At 34.9% G+C, this 10,000-nt stretch overlaps 1 long non-coding RNA gene across 14 annotated transcripts in view; it reads left to right on the top strand.

Moving 5' to 3' along the window:
* Window positions 1-5,853: 5,853 nt before the first annotated feature.
* LOC149134999 (uncharacterized) overlaps window positions 5,854-10,000 on the top strand; it is a 139,780-nt gene continuing 135,633 nt past the window's right edge. For 13 of the 14 annotated variants that reach the window (XR_016242207.1, XR_016242204.1, XR_016242210.1 and 10 more), the window contains exon 1: window positions 5,854-5,954. This is a non-coding gene — a long non-coding RNA (uncharacterized LOC149134999). The remainder of the gene's footprint in view (window positions 5,955-10,000) is intronic. The other variant, XR_016242202.1, reaches the window with a different exon arrangement.

The following is a 10,000-nucleotide window of genomic DNA, read 5'->3' as shown; positions in this document are numbered from 1 at the left end:
CAACATCGGTTTTCAAGCGATGGTGGGGAAACAAACACAGACACACATACAAACTCATATATATATATATATATATATATATATATATATATATATATATATATATATATATATATATGTATATATAAACAAATAGTAAATGAGTATATGCATATATACGTACAGGTATGTGCATACCGACATCCACCTGTATCTATAGGTGCATATCTGGGTACAGGACATTGCAAACAAAACGTAGACGGGAAAACACACAAGCCACATAGAGAACATTCTTCTTCATCAGCTATCCCCGTTTTAACACCGGCGTTTCGAAGAGCTGGGCAGGACGCATCGCTAAAACGGCTCTTCCCATGGACCGCAAGGGAAAAGAACCGAGGTTCATGAACTCATCGATGAAAATCCATTGTCACATATAATTGAATTTTTACCTGTAAATTTGGATTTTTATCCCTAATAATATTATATATTACGGAGATGCACTTGCATAGCAAGTGACCTGATCTGAGATCGTGTGCTGGAACGAAAACAATTGCAGCGTGGAAGGTGTTTATAAGCCATTTAAAATAACACACAAAATCCGTTAGATTCACTTCAACATTTAAATTTAATTTGTCAAAATATTTTCGTCGCTTTGAGACCGCGACCTGTTCACTGACAAAATTCTGTGCAGCACAGAATCTAACGGATTTTGTGTGTTATTTTAAATGGCTTATAAACACCTTCCACGCTGCAAATATTATGTATATATAGGTGAAAGCGTGGCAGCATTGTAAGGAGCTTGTTTCCCAACCACATGGTTCGAGGTCCAGACCTATTGCTTGGCACCTTGGGAAAGTGTCTTCTGCTATAGCATCAGTCTGTTGAAATCCTTAACAGTAAATTTGCTAGACGGAATCTCAAAGAAGCCCGTCGTATATATCTATGTGTGTGTGTGTGTGTGAATGGGTATGTTTGTTTCTGTGTATGTGTGCGTGCGTGCGTGCGTGTGCGTGTGTGCATGCGTGTTTGTGTATGTTGGTGTTTGAGTTTGCCCCACCCCCTCGCCAGCGCCGATCGACAAACGGTGCTGGGCTTTTTACGTCCTTGCAACTTAGCGCTTCGGCAAAAGTGACCAATAGACCAATAGAATAAGCACTAGGCGTTTAACGAACAAGTACTAATTTTAATATATTCGACTAGATATGCTTCCAGGTGGTACCCCAGCATGGCCTCACTCTAGTGATTGAAACAAGTAAATGATAAAAGATAAATGATTATATATGATTATATATATCAATTTGAAAAACCTACACGACTAGGTGAAAATCGCATCATTTAATATGTGACATTAATAAAAATCTGTAAATGTACAAACATCCAGGTTTCTGAGTACCTTAATTATATATATATCTATATATATATATATATATATATATATATATATATATATCAAGAGAGAGAGAGAGAGAGAGAGAGAGAGAGAGAGAGAGAGAGAGAGAGAGAGAGAGAAAGAGAGAAAGAGAGAGAGAGAGAGAGAAGAGAGAGATTCGTTCAGGAAATTATGCCATTTTTTAAATCTCCCTATGAACAGAAAATCAAACGTATCAGCCTATTTCTTAGTTTATTTCTTGTCCCTATTTGTTTTGTGTTATATTTCTCAACAAGTTATGATGTTTAAATGAAGAATAAAATCTTTCTTGATCGGTATAACCTAAGTATTACTTATTAGAAGATTACCAGCAGTTTCACGCAAGAAACATATCTTTAGTGGATCCCGAAGAAAAATATCATTCAGTCATCAGACATCTCAAAATAACAAATGAATTTTCCAATGCGAATACTCCGTCAATTCTTGAGTAAAATCAGAAATACTGATGACAAAAAAAAAAAAAAAATGAGAGTACTTAACGCTGTAGTTGCCATCACTTCTACTAAATTGTCTACAGATAGATAAAGTTCAAAATGGCCCAAAACTATTTTGCAAGGTAGAAATGATCGCACATGTGTAATACCGTAGTTTTCTTTGCAGCTTCCTGAGACTGTAGAAGCTGATTTTTCATTTTTTATATAAATTATAGATTTCATGATTCTCTTAAAACTTCCAGCAATTTTATAGATATTTATCTATGATTTTATTTATTTATTTAATAACCGCACTAAGATTATTAAAACTTTGCCAACATACAGTAGCAGAATAATATTCTATACGTCTTCGATTTTATTCTTTAGTTCAGATTGCTCACTTCTTGACGTAAATTATGAATTAACAGATAACAATGCTGAAAATAGAAGACATGATAATATAGCTTTCATACAGATTCTTCAGAGTGCTCAGTCAATAATATCTACATAGACTTTTATGGCATTTCAAGAATAAAAAGCTTCAAAGAAATGTACAATTCCATCTTTAAATTTTCAAAATAACCGCGATATTTCCTTCACTCATTTTGCGAAATTTTGAATGTCATTTATTTTGGGAAACAGCTGCTAAATCTCGTACAAATCACACCCAAAACCCCTACAACATTGGTGACAGAAAACGGCAGGAGGTGGAAATGGAGTAATATTGGAAATATATAGAAAAACACACAGGGCAAGATGGCAGGATCTTTAGCATGTAGTGCAAATGTTTAGCGGCATTTCGTCTTTCTTTAAGTTCTGAGTTCAAATTCCATCGAGGGCGACTTTATCTTTCCTCCTTTCTGGGTCGATAAAATAGATACCAGTTGAGCATTAGGATCGATGTAATTGAACTACGCCCTTCCCCGAAATTGATGGTCTTGAGCCAAAATTTGAAACCAATGTATAGAAACACACGTCTATGGGCAGGAGTTGTAGTTTTAGTAAGAAAAAGAAAAATACGAATTCCAAGATAGGTGTACATGTCAGCAAACTCTTTCCTTATTCAGTTTCTCTTTAAATCCCTCTCCCCTCTCTCTCAATCTCACTTCATCTATGTTACTTAATCCCTTATTTCTTTCTACCTTGCTATTCCAAAGAGAAAGAGGAAGAGAGAGAGAGAGAGAGAGAGAGAGAGAGAGAGAGAGAGAGAGAGAGAGAGAGAGAGAGAGAGAGAACGAAACTAATGTAGAGACCTCTTAGGCGTAAAAGCCTGAATAAGATCAAGGACGAAATTTCTTCGTGATCATCTTGGTACGCCTGGATTCGCTCATTATTTGTAATTAGAGAAGTAAATAATTTATATACACACAATTACACACATATACGCACACATTTGTGTGTGTGTGTGTGTGTGTGTATGTATACATGTGTATGATTATATATATATGTACAGATGTGAGCGCGTGCGTGTGCATATCAGTTTGTGTGTTGTAAGATCAAGAAGAACAAGCCTAATCTACTTTGTATATGCTTGAAGAGCATATACAAAGCTTAGGCCTTTCTACTCTTTAAATCTCTCCCTTGTAACTATTGATGGATTTATATTCAATGGATATTTATATTGGTATTACGCTTCTCATTTAAAACTAATGTCATTTAAATCAAAATTATATGCAGCTACAAAAATCAGATATGATGCGAATATAATTTTCCTTAAAAGAGGAAACTGCACTCAAAGAGTAGAAATGCGTGTGCTGAATAATAAAATAGGTCTTTAAATAGATACAGAAGAACTTTTAGCTTGTCAATATTTATTTTTAAGCTTGTATAAAGAGAATAATAATTTTACATCACCCACTTCTTTTTTTACGCAAAGACAATGAATTTGGGTATAGCGCACTGACAACAAAAAGTGAGGGTTCTGCCTTGAGCTAAATAAGATGTTCACGCGCAAGATGCTTGAAGCGACTTTTACCATAAACAGTCGCTACAAATATGAAGACGTAATCAATAATTTCAAGATACAAGTCTTCACAGATAAAGATGTACTTGGAGGCAAAGAAAAGGCAAACCGAAATCTTTCACTACAAAGATTATGAACCTGATCTGCCCTATATTTTTGGCAAGTGAAATTCATTTCATCTGATTCCATTCCTTCCTATATACATGCATATATATATATATATATATATATATATATATATATATAAATATATATATACGCATACATATATATATATATATACGCATACATATATATATGCACACACACACACACATATATATATATATATGTATACACACACACACACACACATGTATACATATATATATATATATATATATATATATATATATATATATATATATATATATGTGTGTGTGTGTATGTATGTATAAATATATTCCCTTTAAATATGTCCAATAGCTGCACTGAAGAGAATTGACTCGTCGAAGCACGTATGTATATTTATAAAAAAAGCTCTTTAAATACATATAAAATAATTTAATCTTGTCATGATTTGTTTTTCAACTTGTGTAAACATGAACGAAATTAGTTTCTTTTTCACACTGCCTACTTTATTCTTTACAATATGTGCATGTGTTTGCATGTATATGTGTCTTGTATATGAAGGGACTACATAAACCAACCACAGCACAATATAAACTTAGAAATGTCAAGGGTGGGATAATGAGTGTAGCAGTATAACAGTTAAACCATAGATGTAAAACTGGGTACTTCTACTTCGTTTAAATTTTTCCTATATCTGAGCTTGATTTTACAAACTTAACAAACCAAAGTCAATACATAGAGCATGTTTTTAGTAGCCGAATAGCTACAGTGACAGCAGTTTCTTTTATCTCTTTCTCTCTCTCTCTCTCTCTCTCTCTCTCTCTCTCTCTCTCTCTCTCTCTCTCTCTCTCACACACACACACACACACACACACACATCTCCCATTGGTGGAATAAGTGCAAGAAACATCAGATATGCTTTGCGCCATGCAGGAAGCCAAGGAGCAACTCTGAGGTTTTGGAAACTAAATCTAAATCCATTGCACTACTGAAAGCTCTTCCGTATCATCAGCAGGTATTTCAGTGTCACAAGCTTATTGCCACGTAACCGTGGCGTGGAGAACTGATCTAATCTTCACCTACGGAAGGGTTCTACTTGTGACCGCTTATCAATCATAGCAACTTTGTGTTAGTTTCAGTTGCCAAGCCTAGCACCATGGAGGATCGCTTTAGTTGTTTGGGTTCCATACTAGACTTTTGCAGGAAATAGAGCAGTGATGCAGCTGAAAAAGCTCGGCAGCCGACTTCAATGGGAATTGAGGCCGTATGCCATCACTTGACAAGATCGCTGTCAAGTAAGTTCTGATATTTCATTTTCTTTACTTGGCGGGAGTTATCAAGTCTTTCCTTCAAGGGTACTCTGAGTTCGACCACGATGATTATTTTTATATTCCTAGGAAGCAGGAACGTGTCCGGTCGAACTGATGCTAACATTATCCACCCCACTCCTTGAGAAGACAGTCAACTTCCATCTCCAAATCTGAGGCTGAAGACAAAATACAAGACGGGTACCCTACAAATGCTTTCGCTTAAGAAGCATTGTTGCTTTCCTTTAAGAATCTTATACCCTTTGGTGGTAGTGACTGGTGTTTATTAGCCTTCATCTTTTGAAGATCAATCTACCTAGCAACTTTCTCATGAACCTTGTCGTTTCTCCACTTGTTTCGCCCTGCTTCCAGTCCCTGGATCAAAATATGATTCATGGAGCAAAGACTTGCTTCACACTGCTTGCATTTCTTCCATTAGAGTCATGACAAAGTGAGTGCATGTAGGAAACCTTCTGTGATTTCGAATTATATATTGCTCGTCACCATTCGCTCTGTGCGAACAGTTTTTGAGAGAAAACCAACTCAAAACTGAACAGAAAATACATCATAAATAAACTTCAAAGATGACACCAAATCTAATTGAAATTTCTATTCTGAAATTACGTCATAGAATAAAACGTCATAGTTTGCACAGTAGTAATATATGAGTGATAATCACTTTGTATTTCATTTTGGAGCAAAACTTTCATTTTTATACAAGACAAGTATATATCATTTATGGTTGGCAAGAGGTTAGTGACATCATGTAGGATATATATATATATATATTTATCATTACCATATATATATCATTATGTATATATATATATCCTTCTCGTTGATATTGTATTTTTCACTTTTTAGTTCATATTGTATTACTAGGAGCTAAAATGTATCAACATTCTTACTATATTGAATTTATATTCTCGTTTCTAAATGTAATATTTCCTTATTAATGTATCCTTTAAATATATAACTGGAACCCAATATACGTATATTTATTAACCTAGAAAAGATGCAACGCTAAGGCGATTTGAGAGCGATTTAAATTCAGAATTGAAATGGGACAAGTAAATTATCTCTAGCTTTTTATGTACAATTTTAACTTGAGACGTGTTAGTGCTATTCAAACTCTCTGATATATATTTAATTATTTATTTGTGTGTCTGTATATATATATATGTACATACCCATATATAAGCATATATAAATACATATGTCTTTATATACATGCATACACATGTATATATACATGCATACACATATACATACATATGCATATACACACACATATATACGTACATAATTAAACACACGCACACATACAAACGTACATACATACTTATATACATATATACATACATACATACATACATACATACATATATATATATATATATATATATATATATATATATATATATATATATATATATATATATATATATATATATATATATATATATACTTTATCTGAAAGGAGCAGAAATATAACAAAAGCTGTTACTCAGAGTTTTACGTTACCGTTCGTCGGACAGTTTTTTTTTTCAACAAAAACTGTCCGACGAACGGGAACGTGAAACTCTGAGTAACACCTTTTGTTATATTTCTGCTGCTTTTAAATAAAGCATATTACTCTACCTCTGGTATTTGAGTACTCTTTTCTCCTCCTTGTTTCACATTTATGTGCTTACTCCTGTATATATATAAATGAAGATAGTTCTTTTACTGATGGCTATCAAATTTTCCCTTCTTGCCATATATATATATATATATATATATATATATATATATATATATATATATAAATTTCATAGTAATATCGATTACAGTTTCCATGTACGGAACGAAAATCTTGGTCTAGCAGTATATCAATGATTTACTTTCGGAGCAACGCATAAACCCCGTTACATCCAAAAAAACATTCATTTACATACATTTACATACATATATACACCGATAGACATACACGTACTCGTAAACACGAAGGAAAGCATAAAAAATTGACAGCTCCCCCACGTAGCGCTAACGACACAGAACGCCACCTGTTATGACTTTGGAACAACACAGCTGTTATATTCAGTACAAGGTTTGGCAGCTTCAGTTGTGGCATGGTTCTCCAGGGACTACTCAATATTCTGGCAGATGAAATCGTTGATCGCTTCCTAAATGTTTGTCCGTTTGTCCCTCTATTTCATATCTATCTAGTTATTTAACTAGACACTTATCTACCAACCGATTTACCTATACATTTACCTCCCTAATTATCTGCATTAGTATATTTATTTTCTTTCTCTTATTTCTTCCTAATTAAGCATTCATCACCTCATTCACTATTCGATCGTCCCTATTTCATTTCCAACTATCCGCTCACTATCTCTTTCGCTCTATCTTTCTGCCCTCTCCCTCACTCACATTCTCTTTCTCTCTCTCTCTCTCCCTCTCTCTCTCTTTCTCTCTCTCTCTCTCTCTCTCTCTCTCTCTCTCTCTCTCTCTCTCTCACCAGGTCTTTTTTTGGCTGTGTATGTGCATGTTTAGATAAATAGATGAATAGATAGAGGAAATAAGCAAACGATCACACACACACACACACAGACACACACGTACGCACGCGTACATTCACACACAGACACACACACACAAACACACACACGTACAGAGCTCAGTTGCAAACAACTACAATAGGACCAAATGGAACAAATATAAGAAATTCGCGTTTATGGTAATTTCTCATGTTTGTATGTATTCATGTATGTATGTATGTATGTATGCATGCATGCATGTATGTATGTATATATGTATGTATGTATGGTTGTTTGTATGCATGTATGCATGTATGTATGTATGTATGCATGCATGCATGCATGTTTGTATGTATGTATATTTGTATGTATGTATGTATGGTTGTATGTATGTATGCATGCATCTATGTGTGTATGTATGTATGTATGTATATCTGTATGTATATTTGTATGTATGGTTGCGTTTATGGTAATTTCTCATATGTTTGTATGTATTCATGTATGTATGTATGCATGCATGCATGTATGTATGTATGTATATGTATGTATGCATGCATGTATGTATGTATGTATGTATGGTTGTATGTATGTATGTATGTATGGTTGTATGTATGTCTCTCTCTCTCTCTCTCTCTCTATATATATATATATATATATATATATATATATATATATATATATATATATATATATATATATATATATATACATATGTGTGTGTGTATGTATGTATGTATGTATAAGTGGAGGCGCAATGGCCCAGTGTTAAGGGCATTGAACTCGCGGTCATAGGATCGCGATTTCGATTCCCAGACCGGGCGTTGTGAGTGTTTATTGAGCGAAAACACCTAAAATCCCACGAGGCTCCGGCAGGGGATGGTAGCGAACCCTGCTGTACTCTTTCACCACAACTTTCTCTTACTTCCTGTTTCTGTTGTGCCTGTAATTCAAAGGGTCAGCCTTGTCACACTGTGAATATCCCTGAGAACTACGTTAAGGGTACACGTGTCTGTGGAGTGCTCAGCCACTTGCACGTTAATTTCACGAGCAGGCTGTTCCGTTGATCGGATCAACTGGAACCCTAGACGTCGTAAGCGACGGAGTGCCAACAACAAACAACCAGTCATGTATGTATGTATATGCGTGTCTAAGTGTGTATGTATCTATATGTACGTATGCATGTATAGATGTGAAATTGAAGGCAAATGACGGATGAGTTTTATGTGTAATCCAATGATATCACGTTGTCAGACGCTGACGCTCATTCTTCTGAGAATTAAATTAAACGTAGAAGTGTTTCTAGAATACTCTGATGCTCCATTGGTTATTACGAAAACTAAGTCATTTAGTTGAGAAAATTAAAAGTCCAGTGTGCCTGAGTATTTCGCAGACACGACTATACTTTAATGCAACACTTCGGAGAGACTCCTAAACGCTAACCGTGCACGCAACTTCACCCACAATGTTTGCTTTGAAAGGAGGATTTAATAAAAAGGAAAAGTTCTATGATAATGCCAAGCAGAGAAACCGAACCAAGAATTTAGAGATTACAAAGCGAAATTCTCATCCATTCGGCTGTTGTCAGCCATCTGTCTGCCAACAAAAGTTTATATTCACTTATCCCCTAGTCAATATTACTATTTTCTTCTATACTTTAGCAAATAATTATCGCCAAATGTACACAGGGTTTCTTATCTATGTGTTATATTCTATATTTATTTATCAATGTGTACTTACGTCATTCTCTCCATCTGCCTCGCTGTTAGTCGATATATTATCTAATTTCAGTATACGACTATCTACTGTCCACCAACAATGTCTTTACTTGACATCTGTTCACATTTTTAAATACATTCATTCACCTTTTTTTTCTTTTCTTTTTTTTGGGTTTTTTTTTTTTTTTTTAGTCTCTTCATGTATTTATAGAAAAAGCAGATAAGTGTTCTCGTGTCTAGGGAAATCCGAATTATGAAAGCATGCGTCAACGTATGCACATCAAATCGTTTTTCTGTGCGCATGCAGTTGTGTATAGATATGACGGACTCTCCCATCGAAGACGACGTATGAGGGTTCAGCTATAGGCAAACGACCTGCACAAATGACATACACACACAAACGCATTCACTCACACACACAAACACAAACATATATACGAGGCCCAGACATGGCTGTGTGGTAAGAAGCTTGCTTCCCAACCATATCGTTCTGGGTTCAATCCCACAGCGTAGTAGCTTTGGCGAGTGTCATCTGTTATAGCCTCAGGCGAATCAATGACC

Source organism: Octopus bimaculoides, chromosome 6, assembly GCF_046866305.1.
Source record: "Octopus bimaculoides isolate indiv1 chromosome 6, ASM4686630v1, whole genome shotgun sequence".
NCBI lineage: Eukaryota > Metazoa > Mollusca > Cephalopoda > Octopoda > Octopodidae > Octopus > Octopus bimaculoides.
Note: the sequence above shows the minus strand (reverse complement) of the source record. Positions and strands in the feature narration are given on the sequence as shown.